Source organism: Polypterus senegalus, chromosome 8 (genome assembly GCF_016835505.1).
Source record: "Polypterus senegalus isolate Bchr_013 chromosome 8, ASM1683550v1, whole genome shotgun sequence".
Classification (NCBI taxonomy): Eukaryota; Metazoa; Chordata; class Cladistia; order Polypteriformes; family Polypteridae; genus Polypterus; species Polypterus senegalus.
The window spans coordinates 144,052,495-144,064,064 of record NC_053161.1 but is presented as its reverse complement, the minus strand read 5'-3'; the positions used below and the strand labels follow the sequence as shown (position 1 = coordinate 144,064,064).

Below are 11,570 nucleotides of genomic sequence, written 5' to 3'. Positions count from 1 at the left end.
AGCTGTGCTCAAAAGACTCCTGATGGAGTATATTGAGTGTGTGATTCCCTGACATTTTTCATTCCCTCATTCCCGGGAATGAAACTGCTGTAATTCCCGGGAAACCGGGAACGGCCAAGTTCGCATATATAGCGTGTAAAAGTGTAAAAATGGATCAAGAAATAACAGTTATAGTTGAAAACTGAAGACTTCATTGACGTCTGTCAGACAACAGCTTTGAACAGCAACTTGAAATTGCAATGAGTCAGTCTGTTGCATCCGCATTATCTGTGCCAAGAAATTTGCCATCACAGAATGATGACAAGAAACTGGATGTATCAGTAAAAGCTGATATGGCGTTGTTTCAGAGCAACGGAAAGCGCGGGTGTTGTTTAGAACAAGTGTATCTGTATCTGATGACTGTGCTGCCTACTTCAGTGGAGGCAGAGCGTGCTTTACATCAGCTGGCGTACTACACGAAGTACTCTCTCGCCTGGACGACCGCACGCTGGACAAGTTGTGCTTTCTACGCTATTATTACCGCAACTAACTAGATCAGGGGTGCCCACAGTTTTTAGGCTTGCGAGCTACTTTTAAAATGACCAGTGAGTGAAAAATGACGGCTGTCCGATTAACTGCGATTTTAGTTCCCTCTCCTTTCTCTTTCTCAGATCGCTTTTCGGAAGGAAGTCAGTTTCGCAGTTTTTATGAACAGTTCGAAAGTGCCTTTCCACATTTTCCTTCTTTGGAATACCAATGATAGATTGACAGATCTGACAAACGCACTTCGATTGTGACATTGTGAGAAAAAAAAATCCTCTTCTAATTACACATAAAGCCCATACCCTCCCCAAGCAATTTTTTAAAAACCCCTTCTTTAGTCGATATAAATTGGAAGGCTAACTAGATCACAGCCGGAGCTTTGCAGTAGCTCGTGCGTTTGATCGAGTGTGCGGGATGACCAGTGTCTTAGAAGAAAAGAGATCTCAGACTGGCCGTCCTGTATGTCAATCAAGTGGCAAATGCCATAGGGAGAATATATGATAGACTAACGTTTTGAATTCAAGGCGATCTACCTGCACTACCTTTGCGATCTACCGGTCGATCGCGATCGACGCATTGGGCACTCCTGAACTAGATACATGCACTTATATAACAGCATGAACTGCTTGTAGATAAGGTTAGTCTTTTATTGGTGTCAACATACTGCAGTAGTTTTATTAAAAATAAGTGTCGGTCGTTCTAAAACCGTTCACATGAGATGCCCGTGCACTGTGTCATCCCGTGAAGCCCGGGAATGACATGCGGGATTCCCGAATTCCCGGGAATGGATTCCCTAAGTGTGTGGCAACTCCTCTTTATATATTGCTACACACAGTGCTTGACTCGCGTTCTGATCACAATTTTGAACTCAAGACGCGTTTGTAGAAGGACTCGGCGATATGTTTAATTTGTACATAGTGCTTCGTATGTCTTTGAAGCGTGGCAACGTGCAGTTTTACATTTCAAGCGTCATGGGTTCAATGGCCATATCCGGATGCCATAAGCTGCACGTTCTCCCTGTGTTAGTTTTCCGCAATTGCAGTTTAGATACCGGTGAGTAGTGTTACGGCGTACTTGTACCTCCCGAAGTTATACGTGAGGATTCCGTCTTCGATCGAATGACGCTGTATCACGACGCTCGTGTCGCTGTGTCGGAAGCACAGGAGAGGGGGGAAACGCCATTTCAGCTAGGGTCTTGTTAGCGGTGTAATCTCCCCTCCACCGAATGGATAGACCCAAGTGGATATGTTTTATCCCGGCTCTAACTGCTCTCCACCCGCGAGAAAAATAAAACCATTAGCTCAAATACAAAGGGGGGAAATACATTTTAACAGCGGCAACTGGGGGTGGGGGATTGGGTTGGGTAGATCGGGGTATTGAAGCGACTGCTTGATGAACGCGATTTGTAACGTGATACAAATTCTCTCAAAGCTCACTCGATCCCTATAGGAGAGATATTGGTGGAGGATTTATGCCATGCGCAAGTCTCATGGGTGACGCATCCAAGCAACAGCTGCCTGCGACCTAAAAGTGTCAGAGAAACCCTGGTTTATGTGTATGTGTGGTGTGTGTGCGACAGGCTAAGGGGGCCCTGTTTACGGCCGTTTCCTGTCTTGTGCACAGGGCTGCCAGCAAAGGCACTGGCTCCACACTGAAAGAAGCTGGTATGAATATGTACGTATGTACTTCTAGTTTATTCACCACGTGAAATGCAAGTAAACAGCAACAACAACAAGAAAAAATAGAAGTAAATGAAAATAAAAGGCAAGAGAAGGTGGGTGAATTGTATCTTGGAAATCTCAATCTAGTGTACAAAATGTAAGGTTTCTTTGTGTCTATAGTGGTAAACAAACACAAATTGTTCCAAGGACTGACATGAAAAATACTGAAAGCAAAGGTTTTAATGAGTACATAATTACATAGTTGCACATTGTTTACGTGTCGCTTCAGAGCAATTTATATAGTGTGTGTTTGTATATACATATATTGTTTTTCTAATAAATAAAAAAGTAAGTGCAAATGCAATACTTGTTTTGAGAGATTGCTTAAGTGCAACAGACTAAATGTCTCCAAAAAGGTGAACACTTTGCGCCAAACAGTGCCCTCTAAACATGGTACAATGACAGCTGACAAAATGGGGCAAAAAAAAAGATTCTGGGGATGTGCATCAAAATGTCTTGGTTTTGTGCTGTAACATCCTTTTTTTTGGGAGAGAAATCCCTAAAGAGCTCATTTTTGAACGTCTTATGTAGGTGATATGGGTGTAAATAAAGGTTTTTAATCATATAAATGCTCTCTTTTAAAAGATGGAGTGTTATACTCAGTTGCTCTTCAGACAGTTTTGGCTCCTTTATTACAGCAGAATAAAAGCTTTTTTTTTTTTTTTTTTTTTTTTTTTTTGTAAGTAATTTAGGTGCTGTATTGCCAAATACCCCTTAGGCCCGGGTATAAGGGGATTTAAGTTGTGAGTGGACTACACACTTGAGGAAAACAACATAAGTACAAGGAGAACGTGGATACTGAACTACAGAGTTCCCAGGTCAGGAATTGCATCAAGTCACTAAAACCATAAGCAAAACAAGGTAGACAATTGAAATTATACAGTAACTAGGAAGTTGCAAGCGGATTTGATTGGGGGCCACACCCTCTCAGTGATGTACTTTTGAGCTCATAAAATGACTGCAGCATTGGGTGCAAGGCAGGAAACAACCTTGATTGAGTTCAAACACAAATCCACACAGGAATAGTTAACCTAACATGCAGGTTATTAGGATGTGAAAGAAAACTTGAGTATGAGGAGAACACATAGGTAGAACATGACACTACACAGGTATGGACAAAGTTCAATGTGATGAAGCCTGCATGATCTGTGAAGCAGCAATGCTAACCAACTGTGCTAAGGGCACAATACCAAATAAAGATTGATTTAAATACTTGACTGCAGTTTCAATGGTTGCTGCTGTGCCTTCTGGGTGGAGCTTGCATGTTCTCAAGAGTTTAGTCCAACACCCAATGACATTCTCTTAGGCTAATAAGGGGCCCTTAAATGGCCCGAGTGTACTTGATTGACTCCTGTCCCATCTATGGTTGATTCATGTCCTGTATAGCTCTTGCTCTCTGATGGTTCAGAAAATTGATGGATCCATAGTGGGCGGATTTTGAAGTAGTGACAATTGACAGGGGACATAAAGTCTCAGACAAAGGTATGAATGGCTAACAATTGGTGTAAAATATGCTCAGTCTATGCCACTCCACCCCTGTGGTCTAAAGTCTTAAATATGTGACCTGCTATGTACACGTTTGGTAAATTTGCACTACTAATGCCTAGTAATACCATCAATATCCTCAGTATCATCCAGCCATTTCTGTTAAGTTGTATACTCAGAGATCTGTAGTTGGAGGAGACTTTGGTGTGCTGGACAATAGACTGCCTGAAGGGGCACCTACTGCTTCAGCCATGCCTGTCTGTCCACACAAAACAACTCACACCTGACTGTGGACTGATTTTTCTGAAATCTAGTGCACAAATTCTTCAAAGAAATTTGTCAAGGCAGTTCAATTTTCATTGAGATATCTCAAATAGATTGCATCATACAAAGTTTGGTCACCTTTGGTATTCCCGTTATACTGTATGCATTAAATCAGTTATTTTCCAAGCTCTTAGTTATTTAAATAAGATATTAAATAAATTAAATGAATGAGTGGGTTTTTATTAATATTAACCCTTACTAATACTAAAACTAACCCATTCATAGGGTAATGCTGGTAATGATTTTTATGCTAGTATTAATTTTTTAAAATTTCTTTTGGCTACTTTCTGTTATCAATTTCACCTTGTTGTTGATGTGAGTTGGCATTTAGTCGCTACCTGATTGGTGTGGTATTGTTACAATAGTTGAGAAAGAGAAAATTGAATTTACTGCACAAAATGCCTGTTGGGTGGTTATTGGGATTTTTCTTTTTGTGATTGAATTTGGTATTAAAAAGAAAAAAAATATTTTTAAATAAAAAAAACAACAATTTTTCAGTATTTCTCTGGTGCTACAGTTTATCAGCAAAGTTCAAGACTTGCTTTGCAATAGTTTTACCTTGAGTGTTCAAAGATTTTAACTCCCTATGGGATACTTCTAAAAATGTCACGTGTAAGAAAACAACTACAGTTAATCAGACCCTGCAAGACTAACACACACGAATCAGTGCCATTTTCACACCACTTGATTCGAATTCTGCTGTGTACAAAAGCTATTGAGCAACTACAAGCCTATTTTAGCTACATTTTTAACTACACAACATTGTAAAGTGCTGTTTAAAAAACAGACATTTCATGTGGTCTACTGGCACATTTAAGTGCATGCCATATACACTATTTTTGAATATAAACTATTGGTACAAAAATATAGATGTTGGATAAAGTAATTAAAAGAATGTAAAATGCTCCAACTTTCTTATCAGTTAACTTAGTTCCCAAACGCATCTGAGTGTTACACCAGCTGGACATTTTCTACTTTGTTTTATAATTCTTTGTGTGTATTTCAGGGCAGGTTGTTGTTGGTGTTTGTTTGTTGTTATTTTGCTTGAGCTTCTGTAAAAAAAAAAAAAATCTTCTTGGGTCAAATAATGATCAATCTATCACCTTGTGTGCACCTGGGCATCACCTTCCTTGCTTGACTGAGAAAGGCAATTTCACTCTGCGACAACAGGGGGCGCTGTTGCTAACAGTAGCCTCTCTTTCATTAGCAGTCCTGAGAGGACACCTAGCCCCACCCACAGTGTCTACAGCAGGCTCCGCCCCTTCCACTCGGGCGCCACAAAAATCGAGTAATCCCCGGAACGTGACAGCTCAGTTTGGACCCAGAACCCGACCTGGGTAGAGTTCCCGATTATTCCCTGATCACGGGAAACGTACATCCATCTCATTAGTTGTGCCAGTGTGCAGTTTTTTTGTTTGCCGTTGCTTAATAGAACATTAAAAACTGTTTAACTTGGTTCCACCATCAACTTTCCTAACTCTTGGGGAAACTGGAGTCTATCCTAGAAAGCAAAAGAGTGCAAGACAGGAACAATTGCAGAACAGTGAGCCAGCCCATCACACCATGAACACACACACCATACACACACTTGGACAAAGCACAGCTGCCAGTCTTACCTGTTTCAAGCTGTGCGTTTCTTTCTGTCTCTTCTTTCCTGCTTTATCTTCATGAACACAAACAGGTGGTATATAGAAAAAGCGCTGGTCAGTTGCGATATCAAGGACATCATCTCGAAAAGACGGTCAGATGCGAGGTGTTCTCCTGACGGATGCTCTTCTCTCTCTGTGAACTTACTTTACGGCACGACTTTTAAAGAGCTCAGCGCTTCTTATTTAAATGACGCTGACGAATTTCGGCGTTGTTTTTTTTTTCATTAAGTGTGTAATGCGGAGGGCGGAAGAGCGCAGCGCTCTCTAAACAGAGGATGTTTGGATTTGGTGCAAATTGCATTGATAGGCAGCAAGATGCACGAAATGTGGACACGGGCACTAGTGCTCATTCTCAGAATGCGTCCCTTCGTCGAGCGCACGTTAACATTCTATAGCACATTTTCATAAATGTACTGTATAACCTCAGTAAAAATAAATAACATCTTTACACAATAAAGGTGCATAAATAACACAAAGTTCCAAATCTCAGTTTTTCACAACAAAGCTTTTGAAGACAATACCTACAGTAGGTAACATGTATGTCTGAACAGTGCAAACTACTCACAGTGACAAGATATACTGTACACTGACAGTATAATTCTGCATATTCACTTGCCCTCTAAATAGCACCGCTGATAGAAAATAACATTAGAACAAGGCAGCTTCTGCACGTACAAGAAGTCTCATTTTACCTTGACTGTCTGTGTCTGTTTGGTTAAAACGTGGTTGTTCTTCACTCAGTGAAGTGATGGTTAAGCTTCAGCAGGAGTTTGCTCTCATTTTTCATGTATTCTTTCTTTCCCTGTCTGCTGTCTGTGAGGAGTTTGTGCCGCTATGCCGCCACATTTTGTATGTGGTAATGTGACTACATGGCTACTTCTGATTGGTTATTGTTATTATTGTTGCTATGTCTGATTAGTGAAACGGAATCTTGCGATTATTGGTTACGCCTGATTGGTGAAATGGAGTCTTACGATTATCGTTGCCGTCATTACCCGATCTGCATGTCTACCCGATTTGCACACTAAAATTACATAGGAGAATAGCAACAACTAACTTATTACAAGAAAGAGGGATGAAGATAATAGCATTACAAATTGTTAATGAAGCAGCTCAGAATCTTACACGTTTTAATTGCTTTAGTGTGTTTTCCGTTTTTTAAAGCTATTTCTAGCATATTAATGTCCATACAGAAAGATGTAACAGAGGGTCTGACATTCTGAACTTTACACTTATGAATAGGAAATTTACGAAGCAAGGAAACCACAGTTACTGCATTTTCTAAAATTTAGTCTTCAAAATTGTATAAAGAAGAATAACAAGAATTAAAGAGTGACATATTGTTTTGTCATTCAAGACAGTAACAGAAATAAATCTTTATGAAACATTTTGGAATTGGAGCAGTAATAAGAAATTTGAGAGGTGATTTGTTTTCATTTGTACAAAAACTACATTTCGGGGATATATTAAAGTTTTTTTCAATTGCTTAGACACTAAAATTAAAACTTTCTCACAATTAACAAATCCTTATACTCAAGGAGCAAAACACCGGCCTAGATTTGCACAACTGTAAGCACATTTTCAGCTTCACACTTTTTGCAAAACATAACACACAGTGATTTGCAAAACACTAAACACACTTAACATACATTACACACAAAAATCTATCATGAAGTCACTTCTTTGCAATACCAAAGCACTGACTGTCAAATTACCGCACCGACCAACCAATTGGTTCAACACAGTCATCAGGTGTGCAAACACTTGTTTGCTTAATTGTAGACACACCAATCAGGTGTTTAAGCACTATAAAAAGGCAACAGGCAAGTTCACCTGTCTTCAACAAAAATGGACAGTGTCGGAAGAAGAGGAAGAGTACGGATGAGAGGGGGAATCCGGAGAGAACAAGGTGGAGGAAGAGGCCAAGGTAGAGGAAGAGGGAGAGGAAGACCTAGAGGAGGGGTAGGACATGCACAAAGAAGAAGACAACCAAATCTGTGTAACGAAATTCGTGCTACAATTGTGGACCATGTAATAAACCACAGACTAACACTGAGGGAGGCTGGACTGAGAGTACAGCCTAACCTAAGCAGGAACACAGTGGCATCAATAGTTCGGACATTTCGTCAAGAGCACAGGTGAGAAACTTCTGTCAACAGAAAATCCATAGCTTGCTGCATGTACTATATCAACCGTTTTGGTATGTATTCATGTTTCATTTTACAGTAAGCTACATGTATTTTGTTTGCCCAACATAGGATTGAACGTCGAGAACACCAAGGAGGGAGGCGCCCTATATTCACACAGGAGCAAGAAAGAGAGATCATAAACCTCGTTTTGGCCAATAATGCAATCAGACTTCGAGAAATTCAAGCCCATATTGTCAATGATCACCAAATTTTCAATAATGTCCTACAGGTCTCTCTGTCAACAATAGGTCCGTATCCTTAAAAAACATCAAGTTGTGATGAAACAATTGTATAAAGTGCCATTTGAAAGAAATTCAGACAGGGTGAAAGTCCTGCGGCATGAATATGTGGCGGTATGTTTTGTTCACTGACTGTAGTATTGTGTACTGCACACATAACCTTTTTACAGTACATGTAATTTTACTGTATAGCAGACCTACAGTATATTGATAACGCAATGTGATATTTTGCTGTATTTCAGAGAGTTTTTGAATGGATGCGGAAGAAGTCCCGCATGAGTTTATATACATTGATGAAGCTGGATTTAACCTGACAACAGTGAGAAGAAGGGGAAGAAACATCCTTAGCCACAGGGCTATTGTCAATGTACCAGGGCAACGTGGGGGTAACATTACCCTTTGTGCTGCCATTACACAGAATGGGGTCCTCCACCGCCATGCCAACTTGGGTCCTTACAACACTGACCTCATTCTTACATTTTTAGACCAATTACACAATATTATCACAGCAGCAAACCAAAAGGACCAGATGCAATACATTGTCGTCTGGGACAATGTGGCTTTCCATCGTTCCAGGTCCAAAACTGGTTTCATCAACACCCACAATTTACAGTTCACTACCTTCCACCATACTCCCCCTTCCTAAACCCCATCGAAGAGTTCTTTTCAGCATGGCGGTGGAAGGTTTATGATCTCCGGCCCTATGTCCAGATGGCCCTCATTCAAGCTATGGAGGAAGCATGTGATCAAATTGAAGCAGCATCCATACAAGGGTGGATTCGTCACTCCAAAAGATTCTTTCCATGTTGCCTTGCAAATGAAAATATAGCCTGTGATGTTGACGAGGCCCTGTGGCCAGATCCAGCTAGACGGAGAGATGTTTAGGTTTTTATTTTTTATTTTTATTCTGTACTGAACTGGATATGTAATTTGTTACAGTATTATTGTAAGCTTACAGTACAATGGTATGTTTAGTAATACCATATGGAAACTGGAAAAATGTTTTGTTACGTAGGAATGTTTCGTTCAAATGTTCAGTATTGACTGACTTGAGTACATGAAAAGAAATAAATATGTTCATCAAGGTGCAGTACTTGTCTCGTGTGTTGTGTTTGTTCAATATATTCATGTTCTTTATCAATATCTCAACAAAGAGAAAAAAAATCAAACCAGGACTGTATCATTAGAAAGGTAGAAATGTTACAAGTGTTTAAGATTGAGCACAGCAGTGTGTAATTGGTTCGAACAGAATCCGACTGTATGAACCATGTGTGCGCCATAGGGTACCAAAATGGGCTTTTGGTAAATTATTGTACAGTTTTGAATTAAGTGTTTCATTTTGCAAAAGATCTAAGATATTCTGCTACTTGTGTGTGTAGATGTGTGAATTATGTGTAGGGTTTTGACAAAATGAGCCTTGTTTTTAAAATCGTGCCTAAGCAATCGTAAAAAACTGTAATGTCATACGTATGAGTTAATCAGTTAGTTGACTACTATTTATTCATAAATTTGAAATGATTTCTTTAACCTTGGTTGGTAGAAAAAATGTCTATGGCGCAAAATAGGCAATTTTAAATTTATGTCCAAAGCCATCAGAGAAGTGTGGTGTGCGTCTGATGTGGCACAGTGACAGGCTGGGCACCTGCTGTTGTCAAGTGTCATTAGCTTATCGTTTAAGCTGTTGGTTTAGGAGAAGTACACACACATACATTTAACTGAATATAATGGAGAAGGCTTGCTCCTTAGAAATAACATTTATTATTGCTGCAGTTAGAAAAACAATGTCCCTTTATTATTTTTTTTTTCTTGACCATACAGGATGCCCAGTGGTAACCAGCCTACCATGTGGCTCAACAGATGCCAGTGTACCTGAATTCTGAGACACAATTGGATGTTCTTTTCTTCTGCTTTTAAGATTCCCAGTTTGGGATGATGTGTAGTTCATGTTAGATTTTCTGTTTCTAGAGGTAAGAGTACTGCATAATTCCTGTAAAACCTCCCCATATTTATTATTTGATCTGTAATATTTTGCTGCCTTGAATACTGACCTCTATGTTTGCTCATTCTGTCCAGTAACTAACACGGGCTTTTTAATTTTAGACAGGAAAGCCTCAGAGTGTGAATTCTCACAAACACAGAGACTGAGGAGCCTCAGTCCCAGCAGTAACTAAACAGGGAGGTTGTTCTGTTTTGCAAAATAACATTTATTTTCTTAAGTTACTGTGCTTTTGTTGTCAGATTTTGAAAGAGCTGAGACTTAATTTTAACTTAAAACAAAACTAAGGCAGGAGAGAAAAACAAAGATGTTTTCATGTAAGTAATGACACCTGAGCACATAACATTAGAAGTTCAGATATACAGAGACTGTAACACAATGTCTACTGTATGTGTAATGTAAAAGGAAAAAAATGATGCTACATATAATGACAGTTAAGTTGGGGTTCTTTCAACATCCAACAAAAAAACACAGTAATTTAAAAACAATAGTGTTAGTTAAACTTTAAGCAGAACTTTATCTATTGTGATGGTTTACTTTGGTAATAATTGATCTGCAGGTGTACCAAGGAAGGAGGCAGAACAAGAAGTAAGTGCACACTTTAATGTTTGAACTCTGTGAGTGAATATCTACTGTGTTTATGTTTTTAACGGTTACAGTGAAGTAGAAGAGTCCATTATTGTTATGGGGCAGCAGTTAAAGAAGAAGGACGGAGAGATGTGTGCCATGTTGAAGTAGTGGCTGCCCCTCCTGACCGACACTTCTAGAATCCTCCATCTCAATCCCTGCTCTGATCTGCTGTGCCTTTGCCAAGTGATCTCGAGGTATTGGCCTTTTTGCTTGTTTTTTTTCTTCTGCCTGTATTTTGGAGTATTTGCTCCCAAAATTTCTTTTCTCAAATGTTGCTTTGCTTTTTATTCCAAGATCAACCATAAAAACTGTCAGCTTTCTGTACTCTGGAATGCTTTGCCAATAGAGAAGTGCCAGGCTACAAATGTCAAGCATTTCGAAAAACTTCAACAAGTCAACTTTTCTAATTTGGCATTTTCTTAATTACTTGCATTGGTTGTAATAGATTAGAAATGGTACTGTGTACAATTTGTAAGCTCTGCACTGGGCACTAACCTCTGCTGTTTTTCTCAGTTGTCTTTTTCCCAGTCACTGTTATGAGTGTTGCTGTCATCAAGGATTTGATTTTCATTATTTCTTTCAATCAGGTTCGTATTTGGAGGACGTTTTGTTTTGAAGTTACATTCCGTGTTTGTCAACCGTTGTAAAGATAACAGGTTTCATTCATTGAAGTGTTCACTACCCAAATCGGTACTCGTGAATGTAAGATGTTTAACAGGCATTCCCGGTTTTAACTTGTGCTAAACGTACCATGGTGTGACGTAAGGGGAGCTGACTGTAAAAAGGCAAGGAGGCGCGTATTTTGAATGAAAAGG

General features: G+C 39.5%; 1 long non-coding RNA gene across 1 annotated transcript; it reads left to right on the top strand.

The window, feature by feature from the left end:
* Window positions 1-2,941: 2,941 nt before the first annotated feature.
* LOC120534353 lies at window positions 2,942-10,923 on the top strand. The gene is made up of 3 exons (XR_005634729.1): window positions 2,942-3,061; window positions 9,948-10,096; window positions 10,785-10,923. It is a non-coding gene; the product is annotated as an uncharacterized LOC120534353 (long non-coding RNA).
* The last annotated feature ends 647 nt before the right edge of the window (window positions 10,924-11,570 follow it).